The following is a 17,032-nucleotide window of genomic DNA, read 5'->3' on the forward strand; positions in this document are numbered from 1 at the left end:
TGGTGTATGCCTGTAATCTCAGCTACTCAGGAGGCTAAGGCAAGAGAATCGCTTGAATCTGTAATGAGCTGAGATAGCACCACTGTACTCCAGCTTGGGCAACTCCATCTCAAAAAAAAAAAAAAAAAATCTATTAAGAATCAGATGCCTTCCTCCCACCTCCACCACTACCACTCTAATCAAACCACCACCATCTTGCTCCTGGATTATAATAGGTTACTAACCTGTCTCCCTGCTGCTCCCTTGCCCTTGCAGTCTATATTCTCTATCTAGCAGCCAGAATGATGCAACACCCCCAACAACCTTTTATCTGAAGCATTTCAGGCATACAGGAAACTTCAAAGAACAGTACAATATAAAATGTCTTTTGTAGCTTCTTTTTCTGATCCAGGTTCCAATCAAATGCAATTTGATCACATTTGATTGTTACATAATTTTAGTCTTTCTTAATCTAGAATAATCTTTCTACTTTTTTAATGACATGTACCTTTTCATATAGAATATCCCACACTTTCTGAATTTGTCAGTTTCCTCACAGATGATGTTGTATAATTCGTATTGCCTCAGATCAAGATGCACATAACGTCAGGTTGTCCTAATACTTGTGGTGCTGTTTGATCACTTGGTTAACGAATCAACTCACCAGAGTTCTTCATTCGGAAGATAAATTTTCCTCTTTGTAATTAGTAAGAAATTCATGGGGTGATACTTTGGCACCTTTCAAATATCCACAACAATCTTTTACCCAATGGTTTTAGTATCTACTAATAATCTCTCATAGATTATTTGTTATAGGGAATGTTGCAAAATTGTGACCTTAAAATATTCTCACTCCTATTTTGTAACAGACATTTTAGTAAAAAATCGTCTTCCTTATTTTTCCCTTTCTTGTTTTCTACCCTTTCCTGTTTCCTTCCTTCTCCACCTCCTCCTTCTCCTGAATCTCACAGTGGACTCAATGTCCACTCAATTTTAGTTCAATGTGTTATAATCAACTACTACAGAATGATTGATTTCAAATGTATATCAGATCATGTTCTATGCCTCTGCTGAAGCCTCATCAATGACTTCCCACTTCACTTGAAATAAATGCCTAAGTCCTTAGAGTGGCCTGCGAGGTCCTGCAAGATCCCATTTCCAGTTCCTCTGCCGCCTCAATTTCTGCTCACAGATTTAGCCATCTGCTCTCTTGACTGTTCCTCAAATACTCCACATTTAGGTCCTGTCTTGGGGTCTTTGGCTCCACTACACCCTCTCTCAGTAATGCTCCTCCTCTAAATATTCCCAACATTTTGTTCCGTATCATTGTTTCTTAAACCAATCTGACTAGCTATTTTTAAATTTTTCTTAAGCCCACCAACTATTTAAAAAATTTTTAAGTCAATACTCCCCGTCCTTCTTACTATACTACTTCATTTTTTCCACCAATTTTATCACCTTCTTACATTGTTTCCTGTGTTTATTGTCTGCCTCCAGTTAGAATTAAGCTCCGTGAGTATAGGGAATTCCATCTGTTTTATGCACTGCTGCATCCCAGGGGCTGGAATAATACCTCTTCAGGAAATGTTTACTAAGTGAATGGATGCATGGATCGATAAGGGCTTGAAGGAGAAGGAGACGCTCATTTTTTAGGCTTGGTTATCTGCAATGACAGTGTTCTACTTTGTGAGATAAGGAACACAGAACAAGCAGTGTGTATGGAAGCAAACTTTGGACATGTCTAATTTTAGGAGAGATAGCCTGTGAGGTAGCCCAGTAGGAAGTCGGCTAGACCTAGATTTAGTAGATAGACTGGGTATGAAGTTGTTTCCAAACACCTAAAGCAAAGTCAGGTCTTAATTCATTTTAAATGAATTGAACATTATTGAATTGAATTAACATGAATGGAGAGGCTAAGAGTCTTTTGCCTCCCAAGCTGGCATGCCAGCCAAGCGTGGGAAGAGAGCTATTAACACTTTCCAGCGTCTGCTAGGTTTTGAACTGCTCAAGTCAAAGACAGCACTAAACACCTGGTAATAGTTCTAACGGTTTGTCAACAAAACCAGACCTGTTAGTCTTCTAGGGTGATAACTGTTTCTAGTAGTCCAAAGACTTGGTTAAAGACACCTGCATCCTGTATAGAGCAATTAGTACTTTAAAAATGTGGTTTTGCTGTTGATCTACTAAGTGGGGTAACCGTTGCAATTCCTTTAATCAAAAGAAAAGAAAAGCAACATCAAAAACTCTTTCATTAATTAGGCTTTAATCTTACTCTTCCTACACCTTCTTAATGCTTCCAAGTCTTGGGAAAGTGTTTAATATATGATGAGCTGTAAGAACCAAGAAGAGTTTGTCTTGTGCGGTGTCACCAGTGTTTAGCATAGTGTCTTTCCACAAATAGGTGTTATTGTAATGTCTTTTTTATTTTTGAACCACTATCTATATCTCTGCTCTACCTCAAAACATGAATCCCCCTTTTTTCAACAACATCCGGAGCCACTAAGTTGGTTCTTTAGTTAAAATTAAAGGTAACTATGAGAGAGGGAGAAGTCAATGGCATCTCAAACCAGCATGAAAATTCTCCATTGCAACTTTGGATAGAAAGAAAATTTAAACTCATTCCTATATCATAAGACTAGACACACACCAATGAATAGGAATATGAGTCTTTTTGAATGCTCCTGGGGAATTTCCATATTAGCTTATAAATTCTACCCACATAATGGGTTATTCCATTACTGCATAAGCTCCTAGAAGTCTTTTAGTTTCCTTTAGAATGATGGTGAATAAAGTAGATGCAGTCATTTATATCTTTAAAAAAAAGAGAGATCGAAAATGAAATTATAGGCATATATTCAGCAATTTCAGTTTTCATTGTTTATGACCATGACAATACTGATGGTACACTGATTTATGGCGCTTTGAGATTGCAGTGTTAGCAAGCTAAGGACAGAGTAAATTAGAGAAGTTTCCCCTTTCCCTGTAGATACAGAAAATAATTAGTCTCCACTGGTCAACATAAGGGTCAAACATAAGTTGTATACTAAACTTGCCCATTGTTTTATGGCTTTCCCTATTTACTTTCTTTCTTTTTGTTCTGCAATAGAAAGTGGGGATATAGCTAAGATGAGAAGTCAATTTAAAAGCACGTTCTAAAGTGACTGTAACAAGGTGACCCAATCAGGATAGTGTCAACAACAAAAGTGTAGAGTCACTGAGAAATCCACTTCGCTGAAACCATAGAGTAACAGTTATTTAAACTCCTGTACTAGAACAGATCTCTTTGCTATTTTGATCTTTCGCATAAATTCAATTTCAAGAGTTTTCTATGCTTTAAGAAAAAAATTCATGCGGAAGTAGATTTTATATGTAGCAACCACTAACAAAAGATGTGTAGGAACCTGAATGCCAACCTCTCAACAGAAGCCACCCACCTTATTAACTTGAGTGTGAAATTTAGCAATAATAAATGTGCATAATGGATTATCATGAAGTCATAAAACAGTAAAGAATTTCAGAAATATAATAAAATAAAATACAGTATTTCTAAAGGAATAAGTGTCAAAGATCAAATAACAATATAGAGAGAAGATATCCAGCTATGATTTTTATTTAGATAAGCAAGATTAGAAGAATTGAAAACAGCTAAAAGATTCCTCTAAAGTTGGGTGGTTAGTATTATATGTATGCTATTTTAATTACTTCTCATTCATCAGCATTTCATCCATTTTAGAATTTTTACAGATGCCCCAATCACTTAAACCTTAAGTCACTGACACAGAGGTGGCAACTCCTGAAAGCATCCCATCTGCTTCCAATAAGGAACTTGATATTCTTTAGGATTTATGGATGATGGGAGGAGATTGCCTAAAATAAGGTTTCAGAAACAACCTGAAAATCCTCATAGGTGAAACCCATATTTTTTCAACTGTCTGTAGTTCTACATTTATATCTAGAATTTCAACAATAAACACAGAGCAGTTTCTTTGCCCAAAGATAACCACATTACAGGTTCCCGACTAATCTGGTTTGTTTACTTACATACAAATCTTTTGGGGAGGAGGGATTGTGAGGAAAGGAAAACAGCTCACGAAGGATTAAAAACACTTCTTTTAGTTTCCTGCTCATTTGCAGTCATTCAATGATTCCAGGGAAAGATTTCCTTATTTTAACCGGGAGTGGATTAGAAGCTCAATAATGAATTATAGACCTCGCCGACTGCCCAAGTTGATTCTTTTCTCCTATCCTCTTCCCAGAGTCTGAAATGATTCCACCTGGTCTTAGCAGAAATCTGGCCCAGAAGTTGTAATACATGAAGATCCAACAGCCACCATGTGACCAAGAGAAAACAGCCAAAAGAATCACAGGCCTGGCCTTCACATTGTAGAGGTTCTTAGCCAGGGCCAATAGTTGCCTCTGTCCAAACTTCTTATCATATGAGAAAAATAATCATTTATTTGTTCAAGCCACTATTGGTTGAGTTTTCTATTATTGGCAGCAAAATGCATTCCTTTCTGAATGTACCCAGTATCAGCTTAATGTGACACTTTCAGACCCATGTTAAATTTGATTAACTTTTTGGGTTTTGGAAAGTAGGCCTAAATCTGACCCACTGGATTTGACTCAAAATCAGGCAGCACAAGGTGTGTGAAGAGATGAAAAAAAGAGAGAATAATCTACCTCTTTCTCTCTGCAGTACTTTCCTTTCTGCTTGTCTGCTCCACTTCAGTCTTTAATACACATCCATTAGCCCAGCATGCCTCTTCCAAAATCTTGATTTCAAAAAACCCATTCCCTGAATCCAGCCTCCTAACCGTGCACCTCACTTGTTCAGATGCCTCCCATTACAGCAATTTTCTCCATCAGTGGCTCACCTCTGGTTCACTGTTCATTTATCCCACAGCTGTCACATTCTTCACAGCCTCTCACGTCTGTGCTTCCCTTATTTACTCAGCTTACGTTCCGCTGTGCATCATCATAAATACCCACTGGCAGCTCCCTTCTTCCTCACTCCCTCTCATAGTCTTCTGGTTAAAGCAAAACAAAACAAAACAAAGAAGAACAAAAAAAAAAAAACCCTCAATTAAACCCAACTCTCCTCCATCTCTGTGCATGAGCCCACGCTGCTATGCTGCTGGCTGAGATCTCACAATAGGGCCTACTTAGAACCATAACCCTAAACTCCAAAAGTCTGTTATCACTGCCCAACTGTTCCCACTCATTCCCTCAGTAATCTGCTTTCTCATTCTTTAGGTTACCATGTAACACTTACTCCTGCCACCTCAAACTTTCCATTTCTACCACCTTGCCTGAGGCCTTGGTCGTGTCTCATCTTTACTAAGAAAAAGGAAATCCCTACATCAGAGGCCCCCAAACTTTTTGGCACCAGGGACCAGTTTCATGGAAGACAATTTTTCCACAGATGTGAGGGTGGGAGGGCATGGTTATGGGGTGAAACCATTCCATTTCAGATCATCAGGCGTTATATTCTCATGAGGGGTACACAAGCTCAATCTCTCACATATGTAGTTCACAAGAAGGGTCGTGCTCCTATGATAATCAAATGCCACTGCTGATCTGACGGGAGGCAGAGCTCCATTGGGAACACTCAACTGCCTGCTTGCCACTCACCTCCTGTTGTGTGGCTCACTTCCTAACACGCCACAAACTGATACGTGTCCAAGGCCCAGGGATTGGGGATCCCTGCCCTACACTCCAACCTACACATTTACACATTTATCTGACCTTGTATGTATAGTCCCTGCTTTTGCACTAGAAGGATCATCTCTATATTAAAAAAAAAAAAAAAAAAAAAAAAGCTTACACTTATGTGCCCTCCCAAGGACATTTCTTTGACAGCTGTTCTGGCTTCTGTGTATCACCAATCTCTTATTCTCTGAGTCGTTCCCACAGGGCTATGTTAGCATCATCCTTTCATGACCCTCTCTTCAACTGTTCCACCATGGCCCATTTCTCTGATCCTCTCAGAGCAAAATTTCTCCAGGCTTCACTCCCCATGCTGTCACCTCTCATTCTCTTGATCTTCAATGTGTTCCTTTCTGGTTTCTGTCACCGCCATCCCACTGAAACTGCTCTGGTCACAGTTGCAATGGCTTCTATGTTGCTACATCCCACCTCTGGAATGTTCAGAAGCACTGAACACCTCCTTCATGAAACACTCCCCACCCTTGACATCAATCATACCATACTCTCTTGGTGTTTTTTTCTCCCTCACTGGTCCCTGATTCCCATTCCTCCTGGCTGGAATCGTATTTGCTACTTGGCCTCTGATGTGGGAGAGCCTCAGGTTTGTTTTCAGACCTCTTCTGTATTTATATTCCATTCCTAATGAATCACGTCTGTTCTCACGGCTTTGAATACCATCTTGATGTTGTTGATTCTCAAATATTTATCTCCAGCCATGCCCCCTTCCTTGAGCTCCATATATTCATATTCAACTTCTTACGTAATATCTCCACACCACTTGGAGATCTAATAAGGATACCAAACTTTTAATACAGGCAAAGCGAATCTCTTTTTGCCCTCTCCCACCACTATGTACAACACGCTGTTTGCTCCCCTGACTCCTCTATTTTAATAGAGGGTACCATCTCCACCCACATGGTTAAACCAAATATTTAAGGATCATCTGACTTTCCTCTCTTCTCTAACCCAATGCTACCAAGCCGTCTTGGCGCTACTTTCAAAATTATGTCAAATCCACCTACAGTCATACACCACATAATGACATGTTGGTCAATGATGAACTGCATATGTGATGCTGGTTACAAAAGATTATGATATCATAATTTTACTGTGCCTTTTATGTTTAGATACACAAATACTTACCATTGTGGTACAATTGCCTGCAGTACTTAGTACAGTAACATGTTTTACGGGTTGGTAGCCTAAAAGCAATAGGCAATATCATGTAGCCTAGCTATGTAGTAGGCTCTACCATCTATATACGTTTGTGTAAGTACAGTCTATGATCTTTGCATCATAACAAAATTACACAATGACAAAATTTCCTAATGCATTTCTCAGAATGTACCTTGGTCATTAATTGACATATGACTGCATCACTCTACATCTTTCACTGACACCTTTTTAGTCTAAGCCACAATCTTCTCTCACCTAGACTCTTGCTATAACTTTCTAAGTAGTCTTGCTCCCCTCTTATGGCATTCTAAACTTCATAGACCGTCGAGAGAGCTTCTCTTAATGTATACATTGAATCTTTTAGAATAAAGCTTAGCCAGGTATGGAGGCTTACACCTGTAATCCCAGCACATTTTGGTTGTTTGTGTTTTTTTGGAGGCAGAGTCTCGCTTTGTCACCCAGGCTGGAGTGCAGTGGCATGATCTTGGCTCACTGCAACCTCTGCCTCCTGGGTTCAAGAAATTCTCCTGTCTCTGCCTCCCAAGTAGCTTGGACTACAGCCACCTGCCACCATACCCAGCTAACTTTTGTATTTTTAGTAGAGATGGAGTTTTACCATGTTGGCCAGGCTGGTCTCGAACTCCTGACCTTGTGATCTACCCACCTCAGCCTCCCAAAGTGCTGGAATTACAGGCGTGAGTCACAGCACCCAGGCTATCCCCACACTTTAAGGAGCTGAGAAAAGCAGATTGCTTGAGTCAAAAAGTTTGAGACCAGCCTAGGCAACATGGCAAAACCCCATCTCTTCAAAAGAATATAAAAATGAGTTGGGCGTGATGGCATGCTTCTGCAGTCCCAGCTACTTGGGAGGCTGAAGTGGGAGGGTCACTTTAGCCCAGGAGGTTGAGGCTGCAATGAGCCATGATCAAACCACTGCACTTCAACCTGGGCAACTGATTGAGATCCTGTCTCAAAAACAAGCAAACAAAAAAAAATCACAATTTAAATTACTTTCTGATGTGGTTTGGCTGTGTCCCCACCCAAATCTCAAATTGAAGTCTCATAATCTACACCTATCTAGGGAGGGACCCGGTGTTCAGTGATTGCATAATGAAGGTGGTTTCCCCGCTGCTGTTCTCATGATAGTGAGTGAGTCTTCACAAGATCTGATGGTTTTATAAGCATCTGGCATTTTCCTTGCTTGCCCTTCTGTCTCTCCTGCTGCCCTGTGAAGAAGGTGCCTGCTTCTCCTTCCATGATTATAATTTTCCTGAGGCCTCCCTAGCCATGTGGAACTGAGAGTCAATTAAACCTCTTTTCTTTATAAATTACCAGTCTTGGGTATGTCTTTATAGCAGTGTGAAAATGGACCGACACACTTTCCTTGGCCCACACTGTCCTGCAAGCTCTTGTTCTCCTTCCTTTAGCAGCCTCTTTTCTAGCATCCTCTCCACTCCCCACTTTGCTCTGGAATCCAGCCCCTTTCCTAACCCCAGGCCCGAGTAATTGTTGTTCTCTCCACCTAGAATGAGTTTCTCTTGCTCTTCATGATGTGGCTGACTCCTTCTTACCTTTTAGTTGCCATCCCAATTCACCTCCACAGAGAGAGGCTTCCTGGGCCATCCTATCAGACATGACTATCCCCACTGCTTCTCTATCTCAATTTGTTTGATGTTTGCTAAGCATTTCTCATGGTCTAGAGTTATTTCATTACTAGATTACAACCTCTGTACCCCAAGTTCATGTCTGTATCCCAGTGGCCAGCATGACAGAAACTCAATAAATTATGTTTAAAAATAAATACAACTCTGTGAAGACAGGGTTTTTTTGTTTTGTGTTGTTTTGTTTTTGTTTCTGTTTTGGAACCTTGAATTCCAGAACACTATAAATAAATGGATCCTAGAGTCATTTAATCCTAGAAACTGAGGATCAAAAAATTAAGGAACCCCTCTGAGTTCATAGACTGGTTGAAGACAGGGTCCAGTCTGGAATCCAGGTGTCTTGACTTTTGTCCTGTGATGACTTCCTCAGGCTCTTCAGTTGTAAGCTAAGGACACTGACTCTGGCTAATTTAATCAACAAAGGGATTCTTAGAAGGGTTTTAAGTTGTTCCCAGGATTAAGGAAAAATCTGCCACCCCAGGCTTTAGAAAGGACAGGCTCTGGATATTTAGGTAAGGAGTGTTAATGAGCCATTGTAAGGACACCAAAGTCAAGGTGAATTCACTCTGGTTCTTCATTGTGTCACTCCACTCTGCAATCACATTCCCAGGAGAAAAAATAATATGAGAATCTCAGTTTGGGTCTCCCTCTCACTCTTCAGCTAGTCAAGTATTGGTCGTGCCAATATTGTTGTGCGATGGTGACTGAGTGATTTCCCGAATGGAAATGGATATGCTACTGCCATAAGAAGAGAAGCTGGATGCCGGGCAGACAAAAACAACAGATGTCCACACTACGTCATAACAGATAGGTGGCAGGAGCTGTGCTTGATGCCAAAACATTGTCCTCCCAACAAGCCCAGTCCCCAGGTTAGTATTCTATGTTTTGGGAAGTTATTTGGTGATGGCTCCCTTTCTGGTGGGTTATGCAAATGTTCCCGTGTGAGAATTCTCCCACAAAGGCCCAGGAGGCAGAGAGGGGGACATCCTGTGGTGTGAACGTCGTCAGCCGGTGCTGGAGCTCCAGCTCACTGCACATTACGTTATGCTGGCTCCTGTTTGCCCAGGGGTCAGGTTGCTGTGAATGTGGAACTTTGTTTCTTCTCTCTCTCTCCAAATGAAATAGTCTGAAAAATATATTCTCAGCTGTTGAGAAGAAAGTACGCACATTATTCATGTTTTCTGATTCTTACTGATGCTCCACAGCAAAGCCAAAGAGATTGCAATAAATATTTAACTCACCAAAAATGTATTAAGCTCTAACCAAGGCTTAAGATTACATTGAAAGGAAATAGAAATGGAACAGTTGCCTCCATTATGTTTTCCTACATCCTGACTCCACTACTATTCCCTTTCTATTGTTTCCTGCCCTCTGTCACTAACAACTACCAACCCAATGCCTGGTTCACTCCATATCCAGGTCTGCTTCTTAAGGGCTTTTGTATGGAGGAAAGGGAAAGAGAGGCAGACTCCCCAAATGCTGAGGATTTTTCAAGTGGAAACAAAAAGTTCAAAAGAACTGAAGTGCCTCTCCTTCTTTCACTTGACAAATCATTAGCCACACCAGGATCTGAAATGGAATCTCAGAGACTGAACCTCTCAGACAGTGCACCTTCCTCCACGATGAAGACCTTAGCCATCTTCCTACTTGACTTTTGAGAAGTTTGATTTACTCTAGGCTATAAAGTGAGATTAAGGCCTCTGTAAACTCAGTGTTCAGGGGACAGTAATGAAATCCAGTAGAAAGATTAATTAAACATCAAAATTTGTGGAACTATACTCAGAGACCAAAAGAAGGCAAAAACATGTATGGCCGTGTAGTATCCTGGGATGCAATATGAAAAAAATCAGAGGCAAAGCTGTTTAATTTGAAATGATTCTGCATAACACAGGGCATAATTTCATTTACCTAGTGAGTGTCTGGCACCTGGCAAAATACAACCCCAGAAAAGTCTGACTGATATGTAAAGATATTTCCATTCTGCTCCCTATAGGAGAAGAAGACACATGCTACATAAATGCAATCTGTCCTGCTGTCCCCCAGCATATCCTGCAGGGCTAAAGAAGAGTGGTATGTATTTGCATAACTAAGGCTATGTGAAAAGGAAAAATGGCACATGAGACTGGAAAGCTGTAGCCAGATTCCCAAGCGCCTTAAGAATCCATTAAAAACTTTTGAACAATAGAATGACATGACTCAAAATATATTTTAGGGAAAATCTATCTGGAATGAGATGGATTGGAAGGAAGGAGAGAGTAGAGACAGGCAAAGTAGATTACTGTTTGCTGAAATTATAACTCTGAGGAATCATGAGTATTTGAACTGGAAAAGTGGCCCCAGTGGAAAGATAAGTAAAAGAGAAAGTCAATAGAAATTATAGTGGCTCAAACCACTGCACAAATCAGCTGACTGGCTGTGGGGAGTAAGGAAGCAAACAAAATTAAGAATTACTCTGAGAGAAGAACTTAAGACAGAACTACCATTTGACCCAGCAACCCCACTACTGGATATATACCTACAGGAAAAGAATTTATCAAAAAGACACATGCACTCATATGTTCACTGCAGCATTATTCACAACAGTGAAGACATGGAATCAGCTGAAGTACCCCTCATTAGTGGATCGGATCATGAAAATGTGGTACATATATACCACAGAATACTACACAGCCATAAAAACGAATGAAATTATGTTCTCTGCAGCAACATGAATGGAGCTGGAAGCCATTATCTCAAGTGAATTTATGCAAGAGCAAAAAGCCAAATACTGCATCTTTTCAACTGAATACACAGACATAAAGATGGGAACAGGAGACACTGGAAACTAGTAGATGAGGTAGGGAGGGTGGGGGCAGGGACTGAAAAACCACCTATTGGGTACTACGGGGAATGGGATAATTTATATTCCAAACCTCAGCATCATTCAATATACCCATATGACAAACCTGCACATGTACTCCTTAATCTATAATAAAAGTCAAAATTATTTTTAAAAAGAATTACTTCAAGATATCCCGTTTTTATTTAAAATTTTGTTGTTTTGGCCAGGCGCAGTGGCTCAAGCCTGTAATCCCAGCATTTTGGGAGGCCGAGGCGGGTGGATCACAAGGTCAAGAGATCGAGACCTTCCTGGTCAATATGGTGAAACCCCGTTTCTACTAAAAATACAAAAATTAGCTGGGCGTGGTGGCACATGCCTGTAATCCCAGCTACTCAGGAGGCTGAGGCAGGAGAATTGCCTGAACCCAGGAGGTGGAGGTTGCGGTGAGCCGAGATCGCACCTTTGCACTCCAGGCTGGGTAACAAGAGTGAAACTCTGTCTCAAAAAAAAAAAAAAAAAATTGTTGTTTTGTTCATCGTGGATGTTTTTTGCATTAATTTTGACTTTTAGAAATAAATGTTATACCTTATCCTTAGCAAACTAATGCAGGAACAGAAAACCAAATACCACGTGTTCTGACGTATAAATGGAAGATAAATGATGAAAACACATGGATACACAGAGAAGAACAACACACACTGGGACCTACCAGAGTGTAAAGGAAAGGAAGAGGGAGAGGATCAGGAAATATAATAGCTACTAGGCTTAATACCTAGGTGATGAAATAATCCATATAACAAACCCCCATGGCACATGTTTACCTATGTAACAAACCTGCACATCCTACACATGTATCCCTGAACTTAAAATAAAAGTTATAAAAATAAATAATAATAAACATATTGCATTAAAATATTTATCTTGATTACTGAGTGTATTCGTATCCTGTGACTGCTTTAACAAATTGTTACAAACTTAGTGGCTTAAAACAGCAGCAATATATTCTGTGTCACAATTCTGGATGCCGGAAGTCTGAAATCAAGGTGTTGGCAGGGCCATGCTCCCTTGGGAGGCTCTAGTGGAAGGTGCTTTCTTTGTCTCTTGCAGCTTCTGGTGGCTATCAACATTCCTCCACCACTTCAGTCTCTGTCGCTGTGGTCACATTACTTTCTCCTCTTCTGTCTATGTAAAATTTCTCTCTGACTCACTTTTTTTTTTTTTAATGAATTGGGGTAGCCTCCGTTCTACAAAGTACAATGAAAGCTTTCCTGACTCACTCTTATCATGACACTTGTGATTGCATGTAGGGACCAGCTGCGCTCCTCCAGGATAATCTCCCCATCTCAAAACCCTCAATTTAATCATATCTGCAAACGCCTTGTCATAGAAGGTAACATTCACAGGTTCCAGGAATTAAGATGTGGCTGTCTGGTGCGGGGGGTGGAGGGGGGTGGGGATGGCAGGGGGGTGCTGATTTTTAGCCGACCACACTGAGTTCACTCTAAATTTTCCATCTTAGGCAAGTGCCTCACCTCATTCTTCACCACAGTCCTAGCCTTGGATCATATGAGCCTAGGAAGTTGGGAGAGTGATGTTTTTATTTAGAGAATCAGGAAATTCGAGAGAAGGAATTGATTTAAAACAGAAAATATCGCTTAAATATTTAAAATACACCTAGATATTAAAGTGTGCAACTGAAGTGTAAGATCTGATTTTCATATTCTTTGAACACGGCCTCATTTTCCTGGTGCCACATGTAAGCCCACCTTGAGATCAGGTGGTGATGCTTTTGTGTCTTTAACTAGAGTTGAGAATATCATAGTGTCCAGCATTCATCTTCCCTTCATTTGGAAACAGTGCCAGAACTTGCTTTGGGGGACTATGTTTCATCTTCCCTCAGACTGCATGATTAGATGGCCTCTCTTTCCAACTCTAGGATAGGAGCTTATGATCCCGGTCTGGCCAGTCAGTGGAACTGTTGCTCCCTGGGTTGTAGTTATTGACTCACAGATACGCACTTGCCGTAAATTGATCCATTAAGAATGAATTCTAGGACTTAGGTAAAAACCATCAGGAAGAAGCATTGAGTTTTCCTCTCAACTTGCATTTGGGAATATGTATCCTTGGAGTCGGAAGTTAAAAGGAGGAAAGGTATACCTAGGCTTCTAGTATCTCAATGACAACACTCAAGCCCCTAAATTAAGTCACACTTAAAGTTAGCTTACTCCTAAGCTTTTCAATTACTTGAACCAATAAATCTCTCCTGTTGCTTAAGCAAGATTGAATTAATTTTTTTTCCTGTCACTTAAAGCCATGGTCAACGTGGCAAACCCGTCTCTACTAAAAATACAAAAATTAGCAGGAGTGGTGGTGGGCACCTGTAATCCCAGCTACTCAGGGAAGTAAGACAGGAGAATTGCTTGAACCCGGAAGGCGGAGGTTGCAGTGAGCTGAGATCGCGCCACTGCACTCCAGCCTGGGTGACAGAGCAAGACTCCATCTCAAAAAACAAACAAACAAAAACAAAAAATAAGAAAGAAAACTATCATTTGAATCATTTCGCTGCCCAGCGGAGATGATGTGGTTCATGGGGCAGGTCAACATTCTGAGCTGAGGTTGTATCCCAGGGACATTTGGTTTTTACGTCACGAAAGTGTAAAAGATTTCATCCTTTGGCCAAAATGCTATCACTACCATGGGATTTATACAGTGCCACAAAGTTCCGTGGGAGATAGGAGAGGGCGGGAATCCAATGTTTCCCTTCAAGAAGATAGGACAACGTAACCAATCTCCAGGAAATACATTGATTGCTGGTGGGGTGGGGGTGAAAAAGAATTGGAGGAAGGAATAGGAAGGCCACTAGGTGACGATGGGCAAATCTACTGGAGGCAGCTAACCTGCCTAAGTGGAAGGACCATGGGGGCATTTAGGGCAGCGACTGGGGCTACAGAGAGCTGGTCGGGAATGCAGGGAAGTGGCAGGGGAAAGAATATTTATCAGATTGCATTCCCTAGAGTTTCTCCTTCCTTGAATTAACCTGGACTTTCTTCACAAAAATGGAAATTAGTATATGGTGGAAGTGATTATATCTGCCTAAGGCTGTGCTATGCTAAAATAATGTAGACTGAAGATTTCATAATATTCCCACTTCAATCATCACCTCACAGCTTTACATTTCAATGTCTGACCTCAGGACAGCCCCTTCCAGTATCACATTAAGAATGTTTAAAAGAAACAGGGAAGCCCACCAGTAAGTTAGCGTCTCCAAAAGAATAGTAGCTGTCAGCCCAGGGAGGCTCTACAGTTTCAGCCGCAATTTAACACTTTGCCTACAATTTTCAAGCACTTGAAAAATTCTTGTTTTACTCTTTACCAAGGTTTCACTAATTCTTTCCCCTTAACAGATTTTAAAAAAAGATTATAAGCTGGAAGATTCCTTTTGCATTATGTTAATAAAATAACGCTTGACAACATGTTTAATACTAATTATATCAATGGGTTGAAGTAATAAGCAAAATAAAACCCAGTGAAACTTGTTTTTAAAAACATAAATAAGTAAATGAAGAGCCTACAAAGTTACCAATGGTTTCCTTGATCTTAAATTTTCAAGCGTTATTCAAAGCTCTTTGGGGACTGTAAGCATGGAAGCCTATAGAGTTACTGTTACTTGTATTTGCAAGATTCTCCATGTCACTTGTGTAGTATAAGGCTGAACAAGAAAGAGAAGTGAAGTGGGGGTGGGGGGGTGGAGGGGAAATCGACAGAAACAGAAGCAAATAATCCTGGTTTCACTTATAGGCTTTACTTACATGACTCAGAGAGGTATGAGGGACAGCCATCACAGTGAATAAATATAAGAGGTGACTTTTTGGAAGAAATTCAGATTCTTTTTTATTTAAGGGAGTTAGCTCAATTTAGCTTGAAAGAGTACTTATGTACATTAAAAAATCAGATATGTGATCAAATTTTAGGAAAAATTTAAAGATTCTAAATATGGCATTACTTATAAGCATACAGTATGTGTGTTCATACCTGCAAACATATTCTGAACATGCTGATGAAGAAAAATATGGTTTATACTTTTAACTTCAGTTCTAAAATTCACTTAGGAAAATTCTTAGAAGCTCTCAGAGATGAAAACATTGATAAATAAGGCCTAATTTTCATGAATGCCTATACTCAATGGCTATTCAACCTGAATTATACAACACATTTTGAGCTTTGTAACTCTTAGAGTGCATATAATTTTTAATTGACTTTTCCTTGGCAATATCAGTATGTTTGTATTATATTCATGGGACTCCCTCTGGTGTATAACTTAACACATGAAAATTCTTGTTTTACTCTTTACCAAGGTTTTCTTGCAGCCTGATGGATAAGGTGTCTAATTATGAAGTACTGTGGAAGGCTTTGGATCAAATCATATGTTTTTATTGAAAATGAGGTCATGTTGGGTTGTGTGATATAACTAAATAATCGGGTAACCGTTTATCCAAGCCAAACACAGAGTAATTAGGTTTGGTAAGATGGCTTCCTCCCAGAGATTTGTAACTCAGGCCTGGTGGTTTGGGAACAATATGAATAGAAAATGTCTATGTTTTTCTTGGACATTTCAGTGATGGTATTTTCTAACTAAACTGTTTTTTAGATAGAACTTAATTTTACTTTCGTTTTTACTTTATGTGGAATTTCCTAAAAGAATTTCCTTAGCTAAATAATTATCTAAAATTTTGTGATCCCAAAATTTATTACTGAAGTAACAGAAGTCACCAATAAACAATGAATTTGAAATTTCTGGACAATAATTTAAACAGTGATATCTATACTTATCTATTATAATATTTTTAATAGTAGATTTCTAGACATACCATGGAAGTATACATTTAAAATATATTGTTATACTTCCCCAGAAACATCACTGAAATGCTCTAGTTCCAGTACTCTGCCAGTTCCAAATGCTTGTGACTCTTGGGTACCTAGGTCTAGCACTTGCATTTTATGTTCAGGAAAAATGACACAGATGCGATATTTAAGTTCATTTGTTTGAATTTGTCAAAACAACAAACTTAGATCAGTCAAAAGCTTTATGTCCAAATAATGTGTAATTTTTAACTTTTTAGGGTGAGTACTTTGGCACAAATTCTTAAAATACAAGATTATTATGCTAAAGAATTAGTATTCTCTTATTTCTCTTCCTGGGATTAAAACTGTACCTTTTATGAGCATACTGAAATTTGCTATGTGTTTCATGTTGATGGGTGACCATGGAAAATAGTTTTATAATTTAGCTTAGGTCTACTAGATACTTTTTATATTCAACATTTATGCCTTAAAGGAGTATTATAGTGTATCATTGTAGAATTTCCATATTCATCTTAGGTTTACTACTGATATGACTTCAAAAATGTGATATTGTCAAAACTGTGCCAGCTGTGAAATTAAAATGTCTTATTGGGCATCCATGAACAGCTGTATTGAATAGCTTGACATCTGTGAAATCAAAAGTGTATTTCGAATTCAACTTTCAAACCACAGAATTCAAGTAAGCAAAAACTGACCATGTGTTAAAAACACTTGAAACTCTTCCTCTTGTAACTGTTTATCTACATTTTAAAAACTCTGTTTACATTGTAGTAACAGCTGTGTTTAAAAGGGACATGACAGAGCAGACTAATTTATAATGCAAAAC

Source organism: Saimiri boliviensis, chromosome 7, assembly GCF_048565385.1.
Source record: "Saimiri boliviensis isolate mSaiBol1 chromosome 7, mSaiBol1.pri, whole genome shotgun sequence".
NCBI classification, from domain to species: Eukaryota; Metazoa; Chordata; class Mammalia; order Primates; family Cebidae; genus Saimiri; species Saimiri boliviensis.